Consider the following 15648-nt stretch of genomic DNA (forward strand, 5'->3'; position numbering starts at 1 on the left):
ACTCCACACAGCTCTAAAAAAATTTTACGTATTCAGACTCAGGTTTAAAACTGCAGGCACATTATTCATTTTTTCTGAGGCCGTTTTCTCTTCTACTGCCCCTAGAAACCAGCTAAATAAATTCTACCAAAATTTTCTTTCTTCCATCCTATTCCATCAGAATTTTTTTTATATATATATTAGGAAACCAATACACACACACACACACACACAAACACACAAACTGAATATATATACATATATATATATATTTCTTTTTTTTAAATTATACTTTAAGTTCTGGGGTACGTGTGCAGAACACGCAGATTTGTTACATAGGTACACACGTGCCATGGTGGTTTGCTACACCCATCAACTGTCATCTACATTAGGTATTTCTCCTAATGCTATCCTTCCCCTAGCCCCCCACTCCCTGAAGAGCCTTGGTGTGTGATGTTCCCCTCCCTGTGTCCATGTGTTCTCACTGTTCAACTCCCACTCATGAGTGAGAACACGCGGTGTTTGGTTTTCTGTTCTTGTGTTAGGTTTACTGAGAATAATGGTTTCCAGCTTCATCCATGTCCCTGCAAAGGACATGAACTCATCCTTTTTTATGGCTGAATAGTTCCAGAATTGTTTTAAATAAAAATGCTCTATTTTATGTAGCTGTTACTACTTCTAATTACATTTGAGTTATCTTATAAAAATATACTGATAATATACATAAACAACGTACTTGTAGATAGCCGTAATTCTACATATGTGATTTGCAGTCTGAAAAGTTAGCTTCTAACTGACTTTTCAACAACTTTCTATTCTACATGCTGTCACTAGAAAATTTTTTAGATTTTTAAATTTCCAAATATCTGAACTAATAGCTAAAATAGCCACTTCAGGTAAGCCAAGAGGAAACTATCCTGTTTTTGTTACCATTTTTTCTGTCAGTTTTTCTTTTGCTGCATCTATTGCCCTGTCCTCTTAGTTCCCTCTCCTCACCTTCCACCCCCCAATAGGCCCTGGTGTATGTTGTTCCCCTCTCTGTGTCCATGTGCTCTCAATGTTCAACTCCCACTTATGAATGAGAACATGTGGTGTTTGGTTTTCCGTTCCTGTATTAGTTTGCTGAGGATGACGGCTTCCAGCTATATACATGTCCCTGCAAAGGACATGATCTTGTTCTTTTTTTTTTTTTTTTTTTTTTGAGATGGAGTTTCGCTCTTGTTACCCAGGCTGGAGTGCAATGGCACGATCTCGGCTCACCGCAACCTCCGCCTCCTGGGTTCAGGCAATTCTCCTGCCTCAGCCTCCCAGCCTGAGCTGGGATTACAGGCACGCGCCACCATGCCCAGCTAATTTTTTGTATTAGTAGAGACGGGGTTTCACCATGTTGACCGGGATGGTCTCGATCTCTTGACCTCGTGATCCACCCGCCTCGGCCTCCCAAAGTGCTGGGATTACAGGCTTGAGCCACCGCGCCTGGCGATCTTGTTCTTTTTTTTTTTTTTTTGAGACGGAGTTTCGCTCTTGTTACCCAGGCTGGAGTGCAATGGCGCGATCTCGGCTCACAGCAACCTCCGCCTCCTGGGTTCAGGCAATTCTCCTGCCTCAGCCTCCTGAGTAGCTGGGATTACAGGCACGTGCCACCATGCCCAGCTAATTTTTTGTATTTTTAGTAGAGACGGGGTTTCACCATGTTGACCAGGATGGTCTCGATCTCTTGACCTCGTGATTCACCCGCCTCGGCCTCCCAAAGTGCTGGGATTACAGGCTTGAGCCACCGCGCCCGGCCTGATCTTGTTCTTTTTTATGGCTGCATAGTATTCCATGGTATATATGTACCATATTTTCTTATCCATTCTATCATTGGTAGGCATTTGGGTTGGTTCCATGTGTTTGTTATTGTAAATAGTGCTGTAATAAACATACATGTGCATGTGTCTTTATAGCAGCAGAATGATTTACATTCCTTTGGGTCTATACCCAGTAATGGGATGCTGGGTCAAATGGTATTTCTGGTTCTAGATCTGTGAGGAATTGCCACACTGTCTTCCACAATGGTTAAACTAATCTACACTCCCACCAACAGTGTAAAAGCGTTCCTATTTTTCCACCACCTTGCCAGCATCTATTGTTTCCAGATGTTTTAATAATTGCCCTTCTGACTGGCATGAGATGGTATCTCATTGTGGTTTTATTTGGATTTCTTTGATGAACAGTGATGTTGAGCTATTTTTCATGTTTTTTGGCCACATAAATCTCTTCTTTTGAGAAGTGTCTGTTCATATCCTTTGCCTACTTTTTGATGGGTTTGTCTTTTTCTTGTAAATTTGTTTAAGTTTCTTATAGATTCTAAATATGAGACCTTTGTCAGATGGGTAGATGGCAAAAATTGTCTCCCATTCTGTAGGTTGCCTGTTCACTCTGATGATAGTTTCTTTTGCTGTGCAGAAGTTCTTTACTTTAATTAGATCCCATTTGTCAATTTTGGCTTTTGTTGCCATTGCTTTTGGCATTTTTGTCATGAAATCTTTGCCTATGCCTATGCCCTGAATGGTACTGCCTAGGTTTTCTTCTAGGGTTTTTATGGTTTTGGTTTTACATTTAAGTCTTTAATCCATCTTGAGTTAATTGAAGCGGTCCAGTTTCCATTTTCTGCATATGGCTAGCCAGTTTTCCCAGCACCATTTACTGAATAGGAGATCACCTTCCCGTTGCTTGTTTTTGTCAGGTTTATCGAAGATCAGATGGTTGTAGATATGTGGTGTTATTTCTGAGGTCTCTGTTCTGTTCCATTGGTCTGTATGTCTGTTTTGGTGCCAGTACTGTGCTGTTTTGGTTACTGTCGCCTTGTAGTTTGAAGTCAGGTAGCATGATGCCTTCAGCTTTTTTTTTTTTTTTTTGCTTAGGATTTTCTTGGCTATATAAGGTCTTCTTGGATTCCGTAAGAAATTTAAAATAGTTTTTTTCTAATTCTTGAAGAATGCCAAAGGTAGTCTGATAGGAGTAGCATTGAATCTATAAATTACTTTGGGCAGTAGGGCCATTTTCATGATATTGATTCTTCCTATCCATGAGGACGGAATGTTTTTCCGTTTGTTTGTGTCCTCTCTTATTTCGTTGAGCAGTGGTTTGTAGTTCTCCTTGAAGAGGTCCCTCATATCCCTTGATAGCTGTATTCCCAGGTATTTTGTTCTCTTTGTAGTGATTATGTTCATTCATGATTTGCTCTCTGCTTGACTACTGTTGGTGTAAAGGAATGCTTGTGGGCTGAGATGATGGGGTTTTCTAAATATAAAATCACGTCATCTGCAAACAGAGACAATTTGATTTCCTCTCTTCCTATTTGAATACCCTTTATTATGTTCTCCTGCCTAATTGCCCTGGCTAGAACTTCCAATACTATGTTGAATAGGAGTGGTAAGAGGGGGCGTCCTTGCCTTTGCCTTGTGCATGTTTTCAAAGGGAATGCTTCCAACTTTTGCCCATTCATTATGATACTGGCTGTGGATTTGTCATAAATGGCTTTTATTATTTTGAGAAATGTTCCACCTAGTTTATTGAGATATTTTAACATGAAGGCATGCTGAATTTTATCAAAGGCCTTTTCTGCATCTACTGAGATAATCATGTGGTTTTTGTCTTTGGTTCTGTTTATGTGATGGATTACATTTATTGATTTGTGTATGTTGAACCAGTCTTGCATCCCAGAGATGAAGCTGACTTGATCATGGTGGGTAAGTTTTTGATGTGCTGCTGGACTCAGTTTGCCAGTATTTTATTAAGGATTTTCACATCAATGTTCATCAGGGGTACTGGCCTGAAGTTTTCCTTTTTTGTTGTGTCTCTTCCCAGTTTGGGTATCAGGATGATGCTGGCTTCATAAAATGAGTTAAGGAGGAGTCTCTCCTTTTCAATTGTTTGGAATAGTTTCAGAAGGAATGGTACCAGCTCCTCTTTGTATTTCTGGTAGAATTAAGCTATAAATCCATCTGGTCCTGGGCTTTTCTTTTTTTTTTTTGGTTGGTAGGTTATTTATTACTGACTCAATTTCGGGCTTGTTGTTGGTCTATGCAGGGATTCAACTTCTTCCTGGTTTAGCCTTGGTAGGGTGTATATGTCCAGGAATTTATCCATTTCTTCTAGATTTTCTAGTTTATTTTCATAGAGGTGTTCATAATATTCTCTGATGGTAGTTTGTATTTCTGTGGAGTCAGTGGTGATATTTCCTTTATCATTTTTTATTATGTCTATTTGATTCTTCTCCGTCTTCTTCTTTATTAGTCTAGCCAGTGGTCTATCTATTTTGTTAATTTTTTAAAAAATAAACAGGCTCCTGGATTCGTTGATTTTTTTTGGAGGGTTTTTTTGTGTCTCTAGCTCCTTCAATTCTTCTCTGATCTTTGTTATTTCTTGTCTTCTGCTAGCTTTTGGTTTACTTTCCTCTCACTCCTCTAGCTCTTTTAATTGTGATGTTAGGGTGTCAATTTGAGATCTTTATAGCTTTCTGATGTGGGCATTTAGTGCTATAAATTTCCCTCTTAATACTGCTTTAGCTGTGTCTCAGAGATTTTGGTATTGTCTCTTTGTTCTCACTGGTTTCAAAAAAATTCTTGATTTCTGCCTTAATTTCATTATTTACCCAGAAGTCATTCAGGAGCAGACTGTTTAATTTCCATTAAATTGGGTGGTTTTGAGTAAGTTTCTTAATCCTGAATTCTAATTTTATTGCACTGAGATACTGTTTATGGTTTCAGTTTTTTGCATTTGCTGAGGAGTGTTTTATATCCAATTATGTGGTTGATTTCAGAATAAGTGCCATATGGCATTGAGAAGAATTTACATTCTGTTGATTTGGGGTAGAGAGTTCTGTAGACATCTACTAGGTACACTTGATTCAGAGCTGAGCTCAAATCCTGAATAGGCTTGTTAATTTTCTGTCTCATTGATCTGTCTAATACTGACAGTGGGATGTTAAAGTCTCCCACTATTATTGTGTGGGAGTCTGAGTCACTTAGTAGGTCTCTAAGAACTTGTTTTATGAATCTGGGTGCTCCTGTATTGGGTGCAGATATATTCAGAATAGTTAGCTCTTCTGGTTGAATTGTTCCCTTTACCATTATATAATGCCATTGTCTTTTTTAACTTTGTTGGTTTAAAGTCAGTTTTGTCAGAGACTAGGATTGCAACCCCTGCTTTTTTTTTCTTTCCATTTGCTTAGTAAATTTTTCTTTATCACTTTATTTTGAGCCCTGTGTCTTTTTGCACATAAGATGGGTCTCCTGAATACAGCCCACTGATGGGTCTTGACTCCTTATCCAATTTGCCAGTTTGTGTCTTTTAATCGGGGCATTTAGCCCATTTACATTTTTTTTTAATTATTATACTTTAAGTTCTGGGGTACATGTGCAGAACATGCAGGCTTGTTACATAGTTATACATGTGCCATGGTGGTTGGCTGTATCCATCACCCTGTCATCTACATTAAGTATTTCTCCTAATGCTATCCCTCCCCTAGCCCCCCATCCACCGACAGGTCCCGGTGTGTGATGTTCCCCTCCCTGTGTCCATGTGTTCTCGTTCAACTCCGACTTGTAAGTGAGAACATGCAGTGTTTGGTTTTCTGTTCCAGGTGTTAGTTTGCTGAGAATGATGGCTTCCAGCTTCCTCCATGGCCCTGCAAAGGACATGAACTCACCATTTTGATGGCTGCATAGTATTCCATGGTATATATGTGTCACATTTTCTTTATCCAGTCTATCATTGATGGGCATTTGGGTTGGTTCCAAGTCTTCGCTATTCTGAACGGTGCTGCAATAAACATGTGTGTGCATGTGTCTTTATAACAGAACAATTTATAATTCTTTGGGTATATACCCAGTAATGGGATTGCTGGGTCAAATGGTATTTCTAGTTCTAGATCCCTGAGGAATTGCCACACTGTCTTCCACAACGTTGAACTAATTTATACTCCCACCAACAGTGTAAAAGCATTACTATTTATCCACATCCTCTCCAGCATCTGTTGTCTCCTTTTTAATGATCATCATTCTAACTGGCATGAGATGGTATATCATGGTGGTTTTGATTTGTAGTTCTCTAATGACCAGTGATGATGGGCTTTTTTTCAAATGTTCATTGGCTGTCTCCTTTTGAGAACTGTCTGTTCATATCCTTTGCTCACTTTTTGATGGGGTTGTTTTCTTCTTGTAAATTTGTTAAAGTTCTTTGTAGATTATGGATATTAGCCTTTTGTCAGATTGATAGATCACAAAAATTGTCTCCCATTCTGTAGGTTGCCTGTTCACTCTGATGATAGTTTCTTTTGCTGTGTAGAAGCTCTTTAGTTTAATTAGATCCCATTTGTCTAATTTTAGCCCATTTCCATTTAAGGTTAGTATTGTTATGTGTGAATTTTATCCTGTCATCATGGTGCTATTTGGTTATTTTGTGCACTAGTTAATGCAGTTTCTTCATAGTGTCGTTTGTCTTTGTATTTTGGGTTTTATTTTTGTTGTTGTTGTTGTTGTTGTTTTTTCCCAGTGGTTGGTACTAGTTTTTCCTTTCCACATTTAGTGCTTCTTTCAGGAGCTCTTACAGGGCAGGCCTGGTGGTAACAAAATCCCACAGCATTTGCTTGTCTGGAAAGGATTTTATTTTTCCTTTGCTTATGACGCCTAGTTTGGCTGGATATGAAATTCTACGTTGAAAATTCTTTTTTTTAAGAATGTTGAATATTGGCCTCTAATCTCTTCTGGCTTGTAGAGTTTCTGCCAAGAGGTCTGCTGTTAGTCTGATGAGCTTCCTTTTGTAGATGACCTGGCCTTTCTCTCTGGCTGCCCTTAACAGTTTTTCCTTCACTTCGACCTTTGAGAATCTGATGATTATGTGTCTTGGGGTTGACGTTTTCATGGAGTATCTTAATGGTGTTCTGTGTATTTCCTGAATTTGCATGTTGGCCTGTCTTGCTAGCTTGGGGAAGTTCTCCTGGATGATATCCTGAAGTGTGTTTTCCAGCTGGTTTCCATTCTCCCCATCTCCTTCTGGTACTCCAATCAATCACAGGTTCAGTCTTTCTATAAAGTCCCATATTTCTTGGAGGCTTTCTTCATTCTTTTTCATTATTTTTCCCTCTATTCTTGTCTGCATGTCTTATTTCAGCAAGATAGTCTTCAAACTCTGATATCCTTTTTTCCACTTAGTAAATTTAGCAGCTGATTCTTGTGTATACTTCGCAAAGTTCTCGTGCTGTGTTTTTCAGCTCCATTTATGTTCCTCTCTAAACTGGTTATTCTAGTTAGCAATTCCTCTAGCCTTTTATCAAGGTTTCTTTGCATTTGGCTAGAACGTGCTCCTTTAGCTCATCATAGTTTTTTATTACTCATCTTCTGAAGCCTACTTCCGTCAGTTCATCCATCTCATCCTCCGTCCAGTGTTGTACCCTTGATAGAGAGAGGTTGTGATCATTTGGAGAAGAGGCACTCCGGCCTTTCGGGTTTTAAGCATTTTTTTGTTGTTGATTCCTTCTTATCTTTGTGAGTTTGTCTAGTTTCGGTCTTTGAGGCTGCTGACCCTTGGATGGGTTGATTTTTTTTGGGGGGGGCTTTTTGTTGTTGTTGATGATGCTGTTGTTGCTTTCTGCTTGCTTTTCTTTCAATAGCCAGGTCCCTTTTCTGTAGGGCTGCTGCAGTTTTCTGAGGGTTTGCTTCAGGCCTTATTGATCTAATTTGCTCCCATGCCTGGAGATGTCACTCAAGGAGGTTGGAGAGCAGGAAAGATGGGTGCTTGCTCCTTCTTCTGGGACCTCTGACCTCAAGGGGCACCAACCTGATCCTAGTAGGATCACTCCTGTATAAGGTATCTGACAACCGCTATTGGAGGGTCTCATCCAGTTGGGTGGAGTGGGGAGCAGGACCCATTTAATAAAGCACTTTGTCCCTTGGTGGAGAGAGTATATTTTGCTGAGGCAAAACCCATGTGTCTGGGTTGCCTGGATTCCTCAGAACTACCAGGAGGAGCAAGTAAGTTTGCTGGTCCATAGAGACTGTGGCCACCCCTCCCCTCTGTGGGCTCAAGCCCTCGGGAGATCCAAATTGTCCTTTAGCCTCTGGCTGGAGTTATTGGAGATCCTACAGGGAAGACCTGCCCACTGAGAGAGGATGCGTCAGGGTTAGACCTGAAGAGGTACTCTGGCTACCAACTGCCACAGCTGGTGTGTTGCACTGTGGGGACAAGTCTTGGGACCCAAGCTGTCCAGCCTCCCTGGCTCCAGCAGGGGAAAAGTCAGGCTCGAGTTCTAGAAATGAATGCCACCCTTCCCTGGACCAGGGAACTTAGCGTGTCAGGGAGTGTGAGTCCCAGTACTGGCTGCTGCCCCTCCCCCAAGGAGGTCAAATGGCTTAGACAGCAGGCAGCAGGCAGCCTATGCTGGACGCCCCTCACCCCAGGAATTTGGTAGGCTTAATCAGATGCCAGCTGAGAGGCTGTAAGAATCTGTGCATTCTGGGGTGGGACATTAGGCCCTGCGGTGTGGGTTTGCCAGTGGGAACTTCTGATCCGTGGGTTACACATTTCTGTGGAAAAAGCAAAGTTTGCCCAGCTGGGTAGTCAGGACATTCACTGCCTCCCTTGGCTGCCGGGGAGGGAGTTCCCCTTCCCCGTGTGGCTCTTGGGTTGGCTGCCGGACCACACTGCTCTTCCTCCTCTCCGTGGGTCTCTCCAGCCTTCTAGTCAATTTTGGTGAGAGAACCGGGATATCTTTCAATTTTTTAAAAAATATATCTGGCAGACTTAGAGAATGCTGAATAATATGACATGTGAAGTCACACCTGTCCCAACTTTAAAATGCTTTAAATTGTACCAGTAACAAAGGCATGCTAAAGTTATATCCAAGGAGAAGTAGGTGAGAGAAAAAGGGAAAACCCAAAACAGCTCCCATTTCAATACTTCCCTTCATATCTAATATTCCTTGTGCATCTACAGCCAAATAGTACTCCCTACAACAGAGCCAAGAACCAAAGCATGCTAAGCAACACACAGGACAACAGAGAACATTTCATTTCTATTCCTGTACGCAAAACACTGTGCAGTCTCTACTTCCACAACACAGAATAACACAATCCAAATCCCATAAAAGGGAATGGGGATGGGAATATGGACATAATCTTCTCCTTTAAAAAAAAGAAAAAAAAAAGTTTCTTCTCCCTTCATCTAGATTTTATCACTTATGCTTCCCATTCACCCATTAGAACACTTGGCTGATTACTAAAGAACATTATCATTACAGAAACTTTCTCTAATATTTAAAAACTTTGTCTTCTTTTTCTGATTACACAAGTAACATGTCCATCATGAAAAATAAAGCCTAAAGATTATGTCACCTCCTAAAACCATAAAAAACCCTAGAAGAAAACCTAGGCAATACCATTGAGGACACAGGCATGGGCAAAGACTTCATGACTAAAACACCAAGAGCAATGGCAACAAAAGCCAAAATTGACAAATGGGATCTAATTAAACTAAAGAGCTTCTGCACAGCCAAAGAAACTATCATCAGCGTGAACAGGCAACCTACAGAATGGGAGACAATTTTTGTGATCTACTCATCTGACAAAGGGCTAGTATCCAGAATCTACAAAGAAATTAAACAAATTTACAAGAAAATAACAAGCAACCCCATCAAAAAGTGGGTGAAGGATATGAACAGGCAGTTCTCAAATAAAGACATTTATGCGTCCAACAAACATGAAAAAAAGCTCATCATCACTGGTCATTAGAGAAATACAAATCAAAACCACAATGAGATACCATCTCATGCCAGTTAGAATGATGATCATTAAAAAGTCAGGAGATAACAGATGCTGAAGAGGATGTGGAAAAATAGGAATGCTTTTACACTGCTGGTGGGAGTGTAAATTAGTTCAACCATTGTGGAAGACAGTGTGGTGATTCCTCAGGGATCTAGAACTAGAAATACCATTTGACCCAGCATTATCATTATACCCAGGTATATCATATACCCAGGTATATCATTACTGGGTATATACCTAAAGGATTATAAATCATTCTACTATAAAGACACATACACATGTATGTTTACTGCAGCATTGTTTACAATAGCAAAGACTTGGAACCAACTCAAATGCCCATCAATGATAGACTGGATAAAGAAAATGTGGCACATATACACCATAGAATACTATGTAGCCATCAAAAATGATGAGTTCATGTCCTTTGCAGGGACATGGATGAAGCTGGAAACCATCATCCTTAGCAAACTAACACAGGAACAGAAAACCAAACACTGTACGTTCTCACTCATAAGTGGAAGCTGAAAATGAGAACATATAGACACAGGGAGGAGAACATCATACACTGGGGCCTGTCAGTGGGTGGGGAATAGGGGAGAGATAGCATTAGGAGGAATACCTAATGTAGGTGACAGGTTGATGGGTGCAGCAAACTACCATGGCATGTGTATACCTATGTAACAAACCTGCACTTTCTACATATGTATCTCAGAACATAAAGCATAAACAACAACAACAAAAAAGATTAGGTCACCTATAAGCTCACTACCCAATCAATATTTTTACTGACGTTGGGCTAGGTGCTAAGCTACATGTTCTATAGACACTGATATGAAAGACATGGTACCTTCTCTCATAATCAGTCCAATGGGAGATGGGAGGAATAAAACCAAAAAATTCTTGGCCGGGCTCAGTGGCTTACACCCGTAATGTCAGTACTTTGGGAGGCCAAGGCGGTTGGATCACAAGGTCAGGAGTTCAAGACTAGCCTGGCCAAGATGGTGAAACCCCATCCCTACTAAAAAGTACAGAAATTAGCCAGGTACTGTGGTGTGCACCTGTAATCCCAGCTACGTGGGAGGCTAAGGCAGGAGAATTGCTTGAACCTGGGCAGCACAGGTTACAGTGAGCCAAGATCATGCCACTGCACTCCAGCCTGAGCAACAGAGTGAGACTCTATCTCAAAAAAAAAAAAGAAAAGAAAGAAAAAACTCTTTACAATTAGTAAATGCAGATAACAGGATTCGGGACATGCTACTCCAAAATATGGCACCTTGGCATTTTGGATAATTTAAGATGAAGGAATCTGAGAAAACTGCAGAGACAGGAAGGTCATCGTCAGCTTCTCCCATGATTTTCCCCTGAAATATATCATAGAACTTAGAAAGGATTTTTTGACCTCTCCTGAAGCAGTCATAAGACCCTTATGTGAGAGCTGTCCTCCCTATACTGAAGGAAAGGAACATCCTTATCTCTGAAGATAGAGTCACAGAGATCTGAACAAACAAGGCTTGCTAAATTTCCCCCAGTTTATTACCATTATACCCCCTTTGTCCTGTCATAGTTCTCCATTATTGTCCAATGCTTTATCAAACCTAGCATAAAAATACACAAGTTCAAACATTTATTCAGGTCTTTATATTCTTATGGAGGCTCCCATATCACATAGAATTTATTAAATAAATGTGTATGTTTTTCTCTTGTTAATGTGTCTTTTGTTACAGGGACCTCAGCCATAAAGCTAGGATTAGGAGAAAGAGATATCTTTCCTCCCCTACATAGATTTGTTAATAAAGAAGCAAACATAGTGAAAAAGAGTAACACAGGACACCCATCAACAACTAACATATCTACTTCCTATATATTTTCTATGCTTGTTAAAAAACATAATTCAGATCTAACATAATTTTATATCCCAACTTTTTTCACTTAACGTTGCATCAGAAGCATGCATGCTCCCATGTTGTTAATAACACTATAAGCAAATTAAATCAGAAGTGGTATTACTTTTTGTACACACAACAGTTTCCTTATTCTCTCATTTTTAGACATTTACACAGTTTCTGATTTTATCTATGTTTGACAGTAAGTAATGCTTTGTCCTTGCTCTGATTATTTTCTAGTAAAGATTCCTGAAAGTGAAATTTCAGGAATACAAAGAACATGACATGGGCCAGCACTCCTGATATGCACTGGCTCTGGCAGTTTCTATACTACAGCCTACCCTACCCAAGTAGGAATATTTTGTAACATATTTCCTAATATTTCATAATATTTAGTAAGTGAAAATGGTTTCTCTATTTTAAACTTACATTCCTTTTTATTTTCAGTAAAATTAAAGATATGAAAAATCCTTATTAGCCATTTATATTTTCCGTTACCTGTTTTTGATTCATTTTTTCTCCATTTATCAACTGGAATCTCATCATAGTCTTATAGTCTCTTTTATAGGATGTTAAGTGAAACTAAATTTGGCCTGAGAAAGCCTCCAGACTCACAAACTGGAGTTCTTAGGAATAAATCACAACCCACCTTTGTAGGTAAACAAGCTGAAAACCTAACTTAGGAGTATGTGTCTGTAACAATAGCTGGGTCTCAGCCAATCCCAGCAGCCATACCTTACCATTTTCAGAAAAATGGGCTAACGTTACTAGAGACAACTTAAAATTAAGATGGCCACAATGGGGAAGTTTTAATTGGGATAACATTATTTATTTGAAAGGTATATTAGAAAAAAAAGAAAAACCCACAAAAACAGTGGGCTGTATTATTTAATGGATATGCAGAGCAACTACAAGCCTAAATAAATTTAAAACTGCCACATTAAAAGATTCTTTGCAAAAAAAAAAAAATGAAAAGCTTAAGCAACAGATAGAAGAGGACTATACTCTGCATGAACTAACTCCAGCCATTCCCTCTTCATCCAACTCTACCTAAATACTCTGAGTGCCCACTAACCTTTTTGCTAAATTACCCTTTCACCCTGAAGATGATGATAAGAGAAGTTAGATGCTGAACAAAGTAAGACCCTCTGATCAGCTAGGCCTTTCTGCCATAACCTTTACTCATGGTCTAAGCTTAGAGCCATGGTAAAGGACTTCCTTCACCCATGGGAAAATCCTCCAAACTTTACTAAGGAATTTAGAATCCTCAGAGGATCTTATGATACAGGACTCCCTGACCTTTGCCAGTTTACTCACATGATATTAGGGCTTTATGAAGCGTGAAAATGAATCACAGGGGCAGAATGGGATAAATGTGAGGAAGGTATTAAAGACCCCTCCAAAACCTCCTCATGAGGAGGGCCAAAACGAGCTAGAAAAACTGCTGAAAACTATCAGATTCTTCTACAAAAAAATTGATTGGTCCATCACACAATCTTGCAGGCAAGAAGGATGACCCAGTTTCAGATTACAGAATTCACTTAGAAACACCATTTGTGAAGCACTCTGGGCTCAAAATACAACAAGGAGTATTTCCTACAGGGACTAAAACAGCATTAACTGCTGTATTTAAAAATGTACTCTGTCCTGCTTAATTAAAAAAACATAAAATAGGATGAGAAATTACAAATATGACTAATTGGTGACCTTAGCTGAATATTTTGAGAGGACTCTAGAGCAAGAAAAACCCAAAAAGCTAATACCAAGACTAAAGGGACTTTCTCATTTTTATTTTGAATCACAATCAAGAGGTCCTACAACAAGAAATTCTTTACCTGAAGGTGTCTGCCTTCATAGCCAACAACCAGTACACTGGAAAAGAGATTGTCGAGCTTTGTATCACTCCACTAATAAGCCTCCTTTTAGACCACTAAAGAGAGCCCAAGAGATTTTAACTCTCATGATGATAATCAACACTGAAGAGGTTCTAAGGTATTCTCCAGTAAACTGTTCCTAATAATACCATTGAGTAAACATAAAGAAAAAAGTTAAAATAAGTGGAGAGTCTTGTATAATCCTGGTGGATACTAGAGCCACCTCATCTACCATAAATCCCACTTTAATATATCAACGAATCCCTCAGAGTAAAAAAGTCATTTCTGTGCTGGAGTTTTGAATCATGCTCAAAAAGTTCCCATATCTGAACCTGTCCAATTGACTCTGGGGTCAGTTATTTAAAAATATGTATTTTTACCATGTGATAATGCTCCAGAAAACTTGTGAGGGCAAGACTTACTTTCAAAGCCAAAAGAGCATATAAAATTCTCCTCTGGCTGGGTGTGGTGGCAGATGTCTGTAATCCCAGCACTTTGGGAGGCTGAGGTAGAAGGATTGCTTGAGCCAGGGAGTTCAAGATTAGTCTGGGCAACATAAAAAGACCTTGTCTCAACTAAAAAAAAAAAAAGTTCAGAGGGAGACTAATGTTAGAGTTTCCTGACTCTCCTGAACCAGAAATTTTATGCTCTCTATAGGCCGAAATTGGTAAGTTTGAAATTCAGGCTTATAATACTCCTGACCTATTTAAAACACAGAATGCTTATGGGTGTCTTCCTCAACTGATATAGGAAGGATTAAAAGTGTGGAACTTATAAAAGTTCAAGTATATCATTCTAAAACTTGGCCTAAATTACCCCAATATCCACTAAAATCCGAAGCAATTCAAGGGCTCTCACCAAGTGTAGAAGATTTAATTAAACAAGGACTTGTAATTCCGTATTCCAGTCCTTGTGACAGTCAAATTCTACCAGTTAAAAAAATCAATGAATGAGGTTGAAGATTTGTTCAAGATTTACAAAAAATTAATAAAATTATAATACTAAGATTTCCTGTAGTCCCAAATCCTAATACTTTTATTATCTAATGGACTTGCTGATTCAAAGTGGTTCAAATAATAGACTTCTACTCAGCCTTCTTTAGCATTCTAATTCATAAAGAGAGTTAACCCTTGTTTGCTTTTATTGGAAAAGTCAGCAGAACACCTAGACTGTAATGGGTTTATTGAAGACTCTTCATATTTTTCCCAGATATTGGATCAAGACTTTATAACCCTATAGTTTCCTGGAATATTACTCTTATTCAGTATGTAGATGACCTGTTGTTATAATCACCCACTAAAGATCTCTGAAATTGACTCAATTTATTTTATAGCAACTAGCATAAAGGTCACAAAGTTTCAGTGAAAAAAACTGCAGTGTTCAGAACAAAAAGTTTACTACTTGGGACATGACTTTACTGTTAAAAGGATTTTGTTCTTGCTGTGAGAATAAAAACTATTCAAAGTTTTCCTTAGCCTGCAACCAAAAGACAGTAAGAGATTTTCTTGGTCTTGCAGGATATTGCCAGGTCACAAATTTTTCCTTAATGGCCTCATCATTGTATGAACTCATTAGGAAGGCAATACCAGAGTCTTTATTTTGGGAAGATTGTCACGGGTAGGCCTTTAGCCAAATGAAATTGGCCTTAAAACAGCCTCCAGCTTTAGGACTTCCCAATTATATTAAATATTTTATCTTGCTTGTCCATGAACATAACAATCAGGCATTAGAAGTTCTTACTCAAGAACATGGAGGCAAAATAGGCCCATTGTATATTATAGCCTGCAACTAAACTCAGTAGCTAAGGCAGAGCCTAATTGTTAAAAGCAGTAGCAGCAGCAGCCATGTTGGCAGAAGCCTAATCTGAGCTGATTTTAGGAAATGAACTTAATTTGCAAGTCCCACATGCTGTGCAAAGTCTATTAATTCCAACCAAACTCAGCATTTTTCAGCAATTAAACTAACATCTTAAGAAAATTCTCTCCTATCTCCTTCCAATCTCCATCTAAAATGCTACAAATCTACTTAATCCTGCTATTCTATTCTCTCTGCCTGATGATGGTGAAGACCACAACTTCGTTAAGTGTAGTACCAGAAATAGTGGCC

The 15648-nt window shown here is 39.2% G+C and overlaps 1 protein-coding gene across 1 annotated transcript in view; it reads right to left on the reverse strand.

Moving 5' to 3' along the window:
- FAM13A (family with sequence similarity 13 member A) overlaps positions 1 to 15648 on the reverse strand; it is a 385882-nt gene that overhangs the window by 332343 nt on the left and 37891 nt on the right. The window lies entirely within an intron of this gene.

The sequence above is a fragment of the Aotus nancymaae genome, unplaced genomic scaffold, assembly GCF_030222135.1.
Source record: "Aotus nancymaae isolate 86718 unplaced genomic scaffold, 86718_ANA_hifiasm-v0.15.2.pri h1tg000006l, whole genome shotgun sequence".
Taxonomy (NCBI): Eukaryota; Metazoa; Chordata; class Mammalia; order Primates; family Aotidae; genus Aotus; species Aotus nancymaae.